Source organism: Nicotiana tabacum, chromosome 21 (genome assembly GCF_000715075.1).
Source record: "Nicotiana tabacum cultivar K326 chromosome 21, ASM71507v2, whole genome shotgun sequence".
NCBI lineage: Eukaryota > Viridiplantae > Streptophyta > Magnoliopsida > Solanales > Solanaceae > Nicotiana > Nicotiana tabacum.
This window is the reverse complement of record NC_134100.1, coordinates 3,090,490-3,099,765: the sequence shown is the minus strand read 5'-3', so window position 1 is coordinate 3,099,765 and position 9,276 is coordinate 3,090,490.

Genomic DNA, 9,276 nt, shown 5'->3' with positions numbered 1-9,276 from the left:
AACATTAACATCAATCGTTCCATAAGAGGGAAAACAATGTAAGTACTGCTAGCTTCTAAGAGTAGAGTATCTTGGAAGCTCGTTCATAACATTATGTACAATCGGAGTCGTGCAAAAGAAGGAAAGGGATAGCCTCATACCTTGTATCTACTGCCTCAATCTCAAGCTATGCAATTGTCAAAACTCCTTAGTCTACAATAAGAGAAACGATACTATCGTTATCATTTAAGCGTCACAACTATTATGTATCGACCACAACCTATTTTACGATGAAACAGACTGCACCTCCCCTATATATATGACTTCACACCATTCAAAATAGTCACCAAACATCCCAAACAACATCAATAATAAACATATTGAGCCTCCCAAAATAGTCCACGCACAGCTTAATCACTCCATACATACGACGACCACCATAGTCGTGTCAAATGACCCGGAAATGTTACGAATAACTATCATCCCACAACCCTACATATATATGGTGTTTCTCCACACCCTTCCTCCTCCAAAACTCCACAAAACATTAGTAAAATACGCAGCCCAACAGCAACGCAAAACAGTCCACAAAACAATAACATTACTACCAAGCCTTTCGATATATATTTCACAAGTTCTAGCTTCAATGGATTAGCCGCAACTTGGACAATCTTAAATACCTATAGAGTAAGAGGTTCATTACCTTTATACAGAAAGAAAAACTCCAATTTGACCTTAAATTTCCATGAAATATCCCTCCAATGCTGCCACAACAAACAAAAAAGCGAAACTAGCGATCAATTAGTGTTTTTCGGCACTAGAATCACTTTAGAAGGATTGAAATCACCTAGGATTGATATTAATAACATGAGGGAGTATTTACAGAACATAAACCCTTTAAAAAAACCTCCCACACGAGCTGGAACGACACAAAAATGAGCAACAACAAGAAGAACAAGAGACTTACTAGCGCCACGGAATTCCCAACACTTGATTTGTGTTGTTTGCCCTTTTTTGGGTCTTGAATCTTGAGAGGATGTTCCTAGGGTTATAAGGTCTGAAAATAGTGAGAAGAAATGACTTAAAACGGGTTGGAGGCATCCTATATAGGTCCAAATATCTTAAACCGCCTTAGTGGGCCCCATAGAGAGGTGCTTGGCGCGGTTTCGCGAAAATACGAATATCTCTCTACTCCCAGATCGTATAGATGAACGGTTTAATGCGTTAGAAACTAGACTCAAAGATCTTTAATTTGGTTGGTATATCACCCCGTAATTCCTTGTAAATTAGGAGAGAATATTAGAAACAATTGACCTAATGTTTAAGTAAAATTATGAACCTAAGTTGCGACAACTTTTGTCGACTTCTGTTTCATAACTCGTTTAACTTCAAGACTTATGATACAGATATTATATGATTAAAATACCTTAATACATGACCTCTTGAGTGTATTAAGCACCGCTAGATTTACCTGAAAATACGAGTTACAACATCCATGATTCATTTAACTTCTAATACTTGTTAATCACCCTTATACACTCTTGTATCACTTAAGACCAATAGGATTGAGTTCTTATCATCTCAAAGATAATTCCTTCTTGGATTTATGTTAACTAATATATGGCATGAACTAACACATATGGATATGGGTTGTAACAGTCGCGCCCCCTTTTTCTCGCGAAATCGGGTTTATGACATTTGGGAGGACAACTCGTTCCCTTTTGGGAATTGGGTTTTTTGATATGAAGAGTCGCCACCTAATGATTAAGTGCATTAGGACACTAGGAAGAATTTGTTTAGAAAACCCAGAGTTTGAGTAAGGGCTAGAAATTATCTCGAGGGGAAGGTGTTAGGCACCCCTCAAGATCCACTAGTGTGGTTCCCGACCATGCTACAATTGTGACATAAGTACAAACAATAAATAAGCAAATAAGGGTTTCAAATATGAGGGGTTGTCACATTGTGATTGCAAATAAGTTAAAGTTTGAAGAAACAAGGAAGCTGAAATTTGAGAAAAATGAGTTTTGAAATTTTGAAAGTAATAAAATAAACAAGTAAAGGGAAGGGGGTCCTAGGTTTATAAATAATATGGACCACATCAATGCAATACCCGATAATCACTCCTCAGAAGAGGGGTTACACGTGGTATTAGCGCACCGGTTTTCATATCCATATCTACCCTTTCCCATCCCGTTGAGGTATTAAACGCGGAATGGTTTCGTTTACTTATTGCATGCTAGTACCCGCCCCAATCCTATCAGTCCCGGAGGCATTTGGGACTACTAGTCCTAAAGGGAAGGGAGATTTGGATTTGTATGGTTTAAAAGGATAAAATTCTAAAGCGACAAACAAAAACACATAAGGCAGATATGGGAAACACATAACAATTTAAAAGGCTCAGACATGCCTCATCACTTAAAGACAGATTATTAGTATGTCTTGCAGATACTAGTTATGGTCTGAATTAAACTTAAACGTTAAGGAGACAGACTGGTCTATTACACATTTCAGATAAGAAATTGGAATCAGACATGCCTGCTGGTTGGAATTAACAGAGTCTGATTCAATTAGCTAATTTACCTTATAGCCTACCTAGGTGAAACCTATAGGCATGACATCTAATAATGCAGAAGTGTACTGATTTCAGAAACAAATTTTTTAACAGCAGGAACATAAGTTCTGCAAGCGTTTAAGCAATGCTATTACTGATTTTAAACTTATAAGCAAGTTGAGGGATTCAGATTAGTTAATATTGTTATAGGCATGCTTTCTAAGTGTGACTGATTTTAACCTTTACGAAAATGCAGAAATCCTATAGGCATGGCGTATAAAATGCTGATTTTATTATTTAAGCCTATATATCGTTTGCCTAGTGATAGATACGTATGCAGTATTCAGAAACCCTATAAACATGCTTTCTATATGATAGGAAAAATACAGAATCCTACAGTCATGTTCTCTATATGTGATGCAGAAATGCAAAAGCTATTGATATGATATATATGTAGAACTTATAGGCAGGATTTCTAAGATGCAAAAGTGCAGAAGTTTATAGACAGGATTTCTATATGGAAATATAGAAGTGCAGAACCTAAAACAGGATTTCTATATGAAAATGTAGAAGTGCAGAACCTAAAATAGGATTTCAAAGATGCCGAAATGCAGAACTTGCCATGATTTGCAGAAATAAAGACCTAATGAGCATGATATCTACCCTTATGCATACATGAGTACCCCTTCCCTTTTCACTATAAGCCCCCATGAGCTATTACAAATTATTACAGCCCAGAATGAAGAAAAGAAAGTAAAAATTACATCGAAAAGCTAAAATCCCAACTAAGGAGAGCCTGATTCAGACTTCTGTCTGAAGCATGAAGTAAACCAACTCCAAAGATCAAATTCCAAAGGCTTTCTCCTATTTGGGATGTGTCAGAGTTCCCTAAGAGTCTCAAGTGGACTCCAGGCAGTGCTTACACCCAAATATATTGCAGAATTGGAATATAGTGCAGTGTGGAAGGGCCAGCCCTCAAATGTCCAAGTTCAGAGGGAGCTCAAGGTCCCAAAGCAAGGCTCATAGGAAGGGGGCAGAACTTAGAATCTAAGAAAGAGTGCAAGTGCGTAGAGGGGATTTTGGGGAAGGCCAAGACAGGCTGGTGGTCATACCCAGCAATTAGGAGTGCTGGCACACCCCTGACCAGCCTGTTAGCTACATTGTTTGGGAGTTAAGATCCATTAAAGGATCAGGTCCAGACATGAGCAACAATTTGGATATTGCCATGCCTGAACCTTAACTCAAAATATAGAAGGGAATAAGGGTATGGGGAATTCACACAGCAACAGATGCAAAGAGAACAACATATTCAATACAGAACATAAACAACAAAGTAGACAAGATTATTGAAACTGTAAAGCAAACACATAGGGATGAAGCCGAAAGTTATATTAGAACATACCAGTTTCATGGAAATAAGAAGAGAAGAGCAGTAGTAAAGCCAAATTGTAAACACACAGCCAGAAGATTTCAGAAGAGAGTAAAGTGTTGAATTGAGAATGTAGGAGTATTGAAATTAAAAGTGTTCAATAAGTGTTGTGTAAGCGTTGAACTCAAGGTCTTAAAGAGTACTGAATTGGAAGTCACCCAAGAAGTGCAGAAGGGTCGTGCCCTTTATAGTGCAGAAAACAAGTAAGAAAAAGGTAAGAAAATAGTTTCGAAATCAATCACATAAGGTATCCCTTCAATTAAGGGATTCTGATTTCAAACGGGCAAGATAATTAAGGAAAGAGTTTGATCAAAATATTTTCCAAAATAGTACAAGAAGGGCAGATTCACATAAACTATTTAAGGAAAGAGTTTGATATCAACACGGTTTGTGCAAATAAGGAAAGGCAATCAATCAACAGTCAGTAAAAATTAGAAATTGATTTTTAGTATGAATGAATCCAACTAGAAAAGGTGAAGAAAGGTTTAATTAAAGAAAATCAGTAACAATCAATCGATCCTTAATAAAAGAAATTCTGAATCAATCACAAATTGGTAAAACCTTTTTTGAAGGAAGAATTCATCATATATAAAGGGAACAGACATGTGAATGAAGAAAGAGTTGGTATACTAATTAGAAAAGCCTAGCATAGAAAAGTTCAGAGTCAAAAAAGTTCGAGTTCAGTACAAAGACTCAAAACGAGTCTAAGAAACCTAGAGTTCCAAAATAGAACCGTAGTCTCAACACAAGATCAAAAATCGCCAAAAACCCCAAAACCTAGGGTTTTCAACTCGAGTCAGATACAGAGAAAAGAAGACAAATAATAGAAACATGCTTAGAGGTCCTTTTCAGAGACTTATGAGAAAAAAAAGATGTAATAGCAAGTTTGAAACAACAAAGTGAGAAAGCTAATTTGAAGCATAAAGAACACGTTTTAAGAAAGCTTGGAACTTAAACAAGTTTCAGAAGAGAAACGAGATAGTATAGCACTTAACAGAACAATAGAGGAAACATGTTTAACAAAGAACTCAAACAAAGTCCAGAAGAAGGCAACTAAAGACCTAAAACCTTAGTGGAAAATACAGTAAAGGAACATAGGGGTAAACGAACACATAAGATAAACATGTGAAAGCATGATATAGAAACCAGTAGAAGAAATAACGGAGCACAATAGAAGAACATGCAAAATAAGGCAAACATAAAGATATAGGAGAAGAACATGCTAGGTAGGAAAAGAAAACATACAAACATAGCATAGACAGATACACACAAAGAAAGGAAGAGGAAGAGTCAGAGAAACATTTCGAAAATTTTTCAAAAATCCTAAATCGAAGAGAAACAAATTTTGAAAGAAAATTTGGGGAAAACGTTTTAAAACTCCAGTAGAGCACAAATATAGAATAAATTTAAGAAAACAAACAGATAAAAACCTCGAAGGGCTAGGGTTTCAGAGAAACCCTAGAAATGAGAAAGGCTTGGAAGAAAAGTCCGATCTTGAGTCGGATGAGTTAGAACCAGGCTCGAAATGCTTTAGATATGCCGGAGCAAGGCCGGAAAGGCTTCAAAACCATAGATCTGAGAGGATCTGAACGGACACCACTGACGTCAGACCTCAAAGCTGCGAATCCCAGACGTTTGAGAGTGGAGGGAGGTGAGTATAGGCCATCCATGGCCTGAGAAGCCATGGATTCCAGTGAGGTTGTGGTCGGAGAGGATGAGAGAGGCTAGGGTTCCAGGAACCTTCGAGAGAGTTTGAAGAGGAGAGTATTCAAAGGAGGTTGAGAGATAGAAATAAGGGGATTGGGGTAGGGTCGGTGGATTAAAAATGGTAAGGGGTGATCGTAGCCGTTGATCAAAATGATCAACGACCTGGATTAAAAGGAAGACCAGGCGGGTTGGATAAACGGGTTAAGGGGTTAGGTTGAAATTGACATTGGGATGGTCCAATTGGGGGTTAAGATTGGGTCAATTAGAGGCTAAAATTGAAATGTAATGGGGCTACAATTGAAACGAAATGAGGCTAAAATTTACATAGCCAGTTTTTCCCTTTTATTTTACAAAAATAGTAAAAATAATTTTGAAAATAAATTAAAAGTACTGAATCAGTAAATAATATATAAATATTAATTTAAAAATACTGGAACCAATTTTATGATTATAAAAATGCTATTAAATCTTATAATAGGCTAGAAATGCAATTATATGCAATTTAGCTTTAAAAATACCAAATAAATTTGTAAAAATATATAAAAATTACTTTAAATATATTTTGGTATAAATATGGGAATAAAATAAATTATTCACCAAAATTGATATTTTGGGAGTAATTATTGATTTTGTGCTGCTAAAATGGACAATAAATTGGATTTAAAAATCTTTTAAAAATTGGAAAAAATACTAAAATACTTGGGCATGCTTATATATGCATACATATGTTATTTTGAAAGTATTTTGTTTATATGAAAAATATACAGGGAAAAATTGGGTATCAACAGCTGCCCCTCTTTACCTAGGAAGGATGAAAGAGTTGTCGGGTAAAGATATGATGGCCAATTTTGACCGAACGAAATGACTTGAAGAATTTGACCATGCTCTAGTTCCTGATCTGCCTACTTATCCCTGATCTTACAGGAATCAGACCATTGTGAGTGAGCGTATAGTACATTTGATGATTTTGCAACTCAAGTGCCTGCAACCAAAGAAAAATCGTGAGTTTGTAGAGGGGGAAAAGTTAGTTCATATCCACACTGACTTTGCTTGACCTACTCGGCTTTGATCTAGTGATACTGTACGTATCATTGGGGTAGCGTTTCTAAACAAGGCAATTTTAGTAATGAACATGCATGATTTAGTAAAAGCATAATATAAGTGCATAATTAAGAATAATTTTTTTAGATGAACCGACGATTGCGAAGTGGTTCAAGACATTGCAACTTCGCTTGCTCTGAAATTTTGAGGGTCCTCCTCAAAATTCTACTCCAATTTACTGGGCTGCTGCTCCTGACGGCCGTTAATGATAAATGGATGGAATCGACTTCGGAATTTTGAGGGTCCTCCTCAAATTCTGCCCCAGTTTCCAATAGCTGGGGAAATGGAAATTTTATTGAATTGTGACCGAACCCATAGGGCTGCCTACGTATTCCCTCTTAAACGGGAATCAGTTCAGGCATAGTTCAAATTACATCATAAAAGAAAGCATAAAGGCTACACATAGTATCACTTGACTATATCTGAATTGATCGGCTTTGGCCAAACTTCTCCGTCCATTTCTGCAACATCTTAAAGATTGGCTCACAGATGACAGTAGATTGTGCTATGAACCGACTGATGTAGTTAAGTCTTCCCAAGAAACTCATTACGTCCTTCTTGTTCTTTGGAGGTGGCAACTCTTGAATGGCTTTGACCTTTGGCGGATCCAATTCTATTCCTTGGCGACTCACAATGAACCCAAGTAGTTTTCTGGCAGGAACCCTGAATGCACATTTTGCGGGATTCAGCTTCAAGTTGTACCTTCTTAGTCTATTGAAGAACTTCCTCAAATCTTCCATGTGATCAGTGGCTTTCTTGGACTTGATGATGACATCATCAACATATACCTCGATCTCCTTGTGTATCATATCATGGAAAATGGTAGTCATGGTCCTCATGTAGGTGGCCCCAGCATTCTTTAACCCAAATGACATTATTTTGTAACAATACATTCCCCACGGCGTAATGAAGGCCGTTTTCTCAGCATCTTCTTTATCCATCCAGATCTGGTGATACCCAGCAAAAAATCAACAAACAAATGCAGCTCGTGCTTGGCGTAGTTGTCAATTAGAATGTGTATGTTTGGCAAGGGGAAGTCGTCTTTGGGACTAGACCGGTTGAGGTCCCGGTAGTCGACACAGACTCTGACATTCCCATCCTTCTTTGGTACTGGCACGATGTTGGCTAACCATATTGGATACTCTACTACTCCGAGAACCTTAGCTTTGACTTCCTTGGTGACTTCTTCCTTGATTTTCAAACTCATGCCAGGCTTGAACTTCCTGAGCTTCTGCTTTATCGGTGGGCATGTCGGATCAGTTGGCAGCTTGTGCGCCACAATAGATGTACTCAAACCAGTCATGTCGTCATACAACCTGGCGATTATGTCCTCATATTCCTTCAGAAATTTTGTGTATTCTTCCTTTTCTACCGGTGATAAATGAACACTGATCCGAGTTTCTTTGACATTTTCTGCATCTTCCAGGTTAACAATCTCGGTCTCGTCCAGGTTGGACTTAGGTCTGTTCTCAAAATCCTCAACCTCTTTAACAACCTCTTCTGGTATATCATCTTCCTCTGAGTCCATTTATCGCATTGTCTCGTTATATGTCACAGTTTGTGGTTCATCAAAATAAGTAATAATAATACTGTAAATAAAGTAAATGAGAGAAAGTAATAAGAGTAAGATTCATAAGAAAAAATCAAAATGCTTTGAAAAATTCCATAACTGTTTTGAACATTGAAGATCTTATTGCGAAATTAAAAGGCAAAAGGAAAGTCAACTAGTAAAAAATGAAAAATAGTGCATGATGCTTGTTCAGCCTTGCTACCTCGAGGATTTCTGGGCTCTGGTGGTTCTGATGGACCATTTGTTGAGGTGCGCTCCTCGGCTCACGGCTTGTATGGAAGGGCCTTCCTCCCCCTCCTCCTCGAAAATGACACAACAATCCATGTTATCCTCTTCCAAAAACAAATCCCTTATCGCTGCCAGTGCTTCTTCTTCTTTTGACCTATATATAACATCAGCTGGCTGGAAAATCTGCTCTAAGCGAGGTATCGGATGCTCTAGTGGATAATAAGGCCCACGCCACGGCGGCGACCATTCATTGAACTCTTTCCTGGTGTACTCGTATCCCAGACCGAAGGTGGTACCATGTTTCTTCAGCTTGACAGGCTTAGTTATCCCTTGTAGGTTCTTGCCAAGTCCCTTGCCTGGCTCATATCCGCACCAATTCAATATGCTTTCAATTTAGTTGTCCCACCATTTATCCTTGTCAACGGCGTTGACTCGCTCGATGTGGTGATAGGTTTCTCTGCCTATCTTCCTTCTTCCTTCGATTGCTGGGATGGTCTGGTGACTGTATATGGGATTGCTACCGTCGCCATAGATGATCACCTCTTGGTGATTCCACTGAAATTTCACTGCCTGATGTAGGGTTGATGGTATAGCTCCAGCGGCATGAATCCATGGTCGTCCCAAGAGCAAGTTGTAAGATGCTGGCACGTCTATTACTTGGAAGTCTACATCAAACCAAGTAGGCCCCATATGAAAACACAGGCTGATTTC